The following is a 4,184-nucleotide window of genomic DNA, read 5'->3' on the forward strand; positions in this document are numbered from 1 at the left end:
AAACATTTTATTTAGTGGAGGAAATGAGACTAGTAAAGCATATATGGCTATGATTTTCATGATTTTCTCATTATTTCCTATTTTGAACAAAGGTATCTTTTGGGTTATTTTACCTCTATTTTGCCTTTGGTTTGGGGATGTATGCAGTCATATAATTTGTCATATAAGTTCAATACTCTCTTTCAAGTTCAGAAAAGATCCCAACCAGAATTATCTGTACTCTACAAACTTTGTCAACATCTGGACTGGGTGCAGACCAAAAGATCCACAACAATGATTCCCATGCTGCAGTTGAAAGAAAGTTTTGGACATCATTATAATAAAATGCCGTATTTTATAATTGAAATTAATATCAATAATTTGTGTCCAGACAACACATTATGTAAAATTAACAAATTTAATCAAAATTCCTTGCATCTGTATATGTACATCACTTTGCCAAAAGACTTTTCTATTCTCTCCAAAAAGAGATATTTACTCTTTATCACTTTGAATCAAGATTGCCTTATGACTTGCTGTGACATACAAAATGTAAAAGAAGTCAGAGAGTCATGAGGGGCCTCTTTGAGAAGCCAAATCAAGAAATTTTAAACAATGTCTCTCATATGGAACACCAGAAATGAAAAGCAATGACTTCTGGCTAACTGTACTGTGAGAAGAATTGATAGAAGAATCCAACCAAATTACAGACATACAGAATCTGAACAAATAAAGTATTGTTTAAAGTTCTTAAGTTTGGGCATGGATTTTATATAGAGTAATAAGTAATAGGTACAAGTACAGCCAATATATCCTTTATCAAGAAAAGAGAAGAAATTTTCAAGAGATTTTATATGAGAAAATGTATTAACAAAATATCCTGACTATATGAAATTCTCTTTGAACTCAGAAAAAAAGAGGTGCAAGAAAGTTGAAGAGAGTCCAAGATAATGTGAATGTATGTGAAAAGTACTGACTTATTGAACAATGATAACAATATACTTTAGTGTGTTAGATATCCAGGACAAAAGCAGGTACCTGCAAGGCTTACAGGAATGAAGGAGCACAAAGATATTTAAAAACTATAATACTAACGGCTATAGGTTCGTAGAGGGATACATGGGCTTAACATGATCAAGTGTCCTAATTGTTAAAGAATCGATAACAGGAAGCACAAAATTTCAGGTAAGCACTTATTCCACTGAACTATCTCCGCAGCCAAGGAAGCACAAAATTTCATGTACTGTATCAAGTATACATTTTTAATTTCTAGGGTGACTTCTAAAACAATAAGTGTGGTAAAGTACCACACTAACAGAGGGAGAAATTGAAAAGAAAATGAGAAAAATGCAGTAGAAAAGGTAAATAATGCTATAAGTGGTTATAAGCATATCAGTGATTTTATTTGTACCAGTGGAAAAATATTGTTATACTTAAAAGAGGAATGCTGTTAAACTGGATTAAAATACAATGAAACCCAATTATTAATTAATTAAATCAAACACACCTTAAATATGAGAATGCAAAATGATTGTTAACCACCAAGAGAGAGTTATCTCCAGGGAGGAGAAGATTAGTAATCAGAAGGGTCTAAGGAACTTTCAGAGGATGAACAGTATTCCATTTCCTGACAAATTTACTAGCTGCACACACGTTTAATTTGTAATAATTTTGTGCTCTGAGGTTATATGTACACACTTTCCTAAATGTGTTTATTTCACAAATTGAATAACTATGCAAGACAAATCTCACTAAGGTCATCTAAAGTTCAACTGATGATGGCCTAAATGTTTATTATGCTTTGTATTTCATATTTTAAACAATATAAAGAAATGAATCAATAATATCTGATCTGGAAAAGCCATTATAATCCTTCTTTAGAAGAATCAATTAACAAAGAAAACTAAGACTTTTCTGATGTTCAGTGAAAGGATAATAAAAAAGTATACTTGTTCTAACAAATATTAAAGAGCATGTTAATAAGAATAATGGTATTTTATAGCTATAATACGAAGAATATATATGCTCTACACATACCTTATTTAATTATACTATATTTTATCAAATAATAAATTAGCATTTTAGATTTGTTGAAAAACAAATTTGCTAAAGAACAGAATATGTATGACTTGACATTGTTTTTATTTTAGCAGTAAATGCCTCCTTACCTCACTCTCCACCTCCTCCTCCTTCCCTGCTGCTGCTGCTGCCCCACTTTGCTCTCCTGGCACTCTCAGGAGAGCAATTAGACCCCAACTTGTTAGAGAGACTCTTGTAAGTTAGGCATCTTTGTATTGCATACTGATTTTTCCAAACAGGATCTTTGAGTAAAATGTCTCCAGCTAAGTGCTATATTTTGAAGTTATTCTGTTTAGTATCTTAATTATGTTCTTTTCAATTAGCACTTTTCCAACAACATCTGAAAAACACCATTATTTCATTTACAAAAGTACAATCACCAATAGGTGAACTGCTTTACACAGTCATATTGGTAAAATTAGCTAAACGTCTAGTAAACAATATTTATAAAAAGCTTCATATGCTAAGGAAATCAAAGCTAGAAGAATAAAAGAGAAATATTGTTAAAATAAATACATAAATATTATCCAAGAAAATTCAGGTGGATACATATGTTTGCTTCAAATGACAATAGTGTCTTTTAGATATAAAATGAAAAAGTTTTTAGAAAAGGTCTGAAGATATTTTTCATATGCTATACTCTTGTTTTTAGTATATACTCATTGTTGAGCAACTATTACTATAATCAACTTCAGAATATTTACACCATCCCAATATAAGTTCTTCTTTCTTTCTTTCTTTCTTTCTTTCTTTCTTTCTTTCTTTCTTTCTTTCTTTCTTTCTTTCTTTCTTTCTTTCTTTCTTTTTCTTTCCTGTAATGTATTTGGTTGTTACAGGGTCTCACTATGCAGTTCGGACTCATGGTGATCCTCTTCCTTTCAGCCTCCTCAGCGCTGGGATTACAGGCATGCAGCAATATGCCCAGACTCTGTGGCTGGCTTAGTCCACTTTAGGGGCAGGGCAGGCACAGCATGTGGTGCCAGGGATTGAACTCAGTTTCCTGCGCTTGCCTAAGCTTGCCTAAGCAAGTGCTTCAATCTGCTGAGCTATCTTGCCAACCAGGTTCTACACACTTTAATTGACATTCTCCTGTCTGTCTATTGTATTACGCTTTGCCCTAAGCAATTACTAATCTATTTTATATCTCTATAAATTTTCTGAGTATTTTATTTGTATAGAATCATGTCAGAAGGGATCCTTTGAACAGTTTATTCTATGTTATATCATGTGTCATTAATTCATAGCAAACAATTTCAACTTTATAAATATTCCACATTTGAGTAACATGTTGACAACTTGACGAATATTTGGTTTTCTGTTTAAAATATTCTCATTCTCTTAACACTCTTTATATTGTTGCCAGCATTTCTTTTACTTTTTAAATTATTTTTCCTTTAGTTCATTATAATAGTTATTAAGAACCTTTACTTTTTCCTTTTTAATCTGACATCTGATTTTTCTCACAGGTAGGCTGATTTCTTTTTCCACTTTTATGAATCACCTTTTCTTTTTTCTTTAGATGTCTCAAATATTTTTGCTGAAAACTGTGTTCTTGATAATGTTGTTGCAACTCCAAGGGCCTCATTCCTCAGCGTCAGTGGCTTGCTGGCCTTGCTGTATGGTCACTGTTGCATTTCTTTCACAGAGAACACCTTTAATTTTCTCCCCAGTAGATGCAGCCAGCATCACCCTTGTCCTGGGTTGGCAGTGGTCATAGGAATACCTCTTCCACTCTCTTTTCCAAGATCTCCACCACTTAAGCCCCACTAACTGCCATCTGATTAATTTGTTGTTTCTAATAATGCCTTGATGCATAAATTGCTCCCTAGATTGAGTCTGATATAATTAAATAGGATTCCTTCATAAGGTAATTTGTGAAATCCATGTGTGGACTTTTCTCTGATCCAAGGAACACTCATAGTGTTCTTTTTCCCTGTATTTCTTTGCTAAGAATACTGGGCTGTGTTGTGGCTTATGCTTGTCATAAAGTTATTGTCCGATTCTTAATTGCTTTCCTCTGAAACCTCCACTGTTTCTGAAGATGGCTCTGGAAATGAACTTCCATTGTACTGTATTTCAAGTAAAGTTGTGCGTGTGTGTGTGTGTGTGTGTCTGTGTGTCTGTGT

Source organism: Octodon degus, unplaced genomic scaffold (genome assembly GCF_000260255.1).
Source record: "Octodon degus isolate 3935 unplaced genomic scaffold, OctDeg1.0 scaffold00030, whole genome shotgun sequence".
Taxonomy (NCBI): Eukaryota; Metazoa; Chordata; class Mammalia; order Rodentia; family Octodontidae; genus Octodon; species Octodon degus.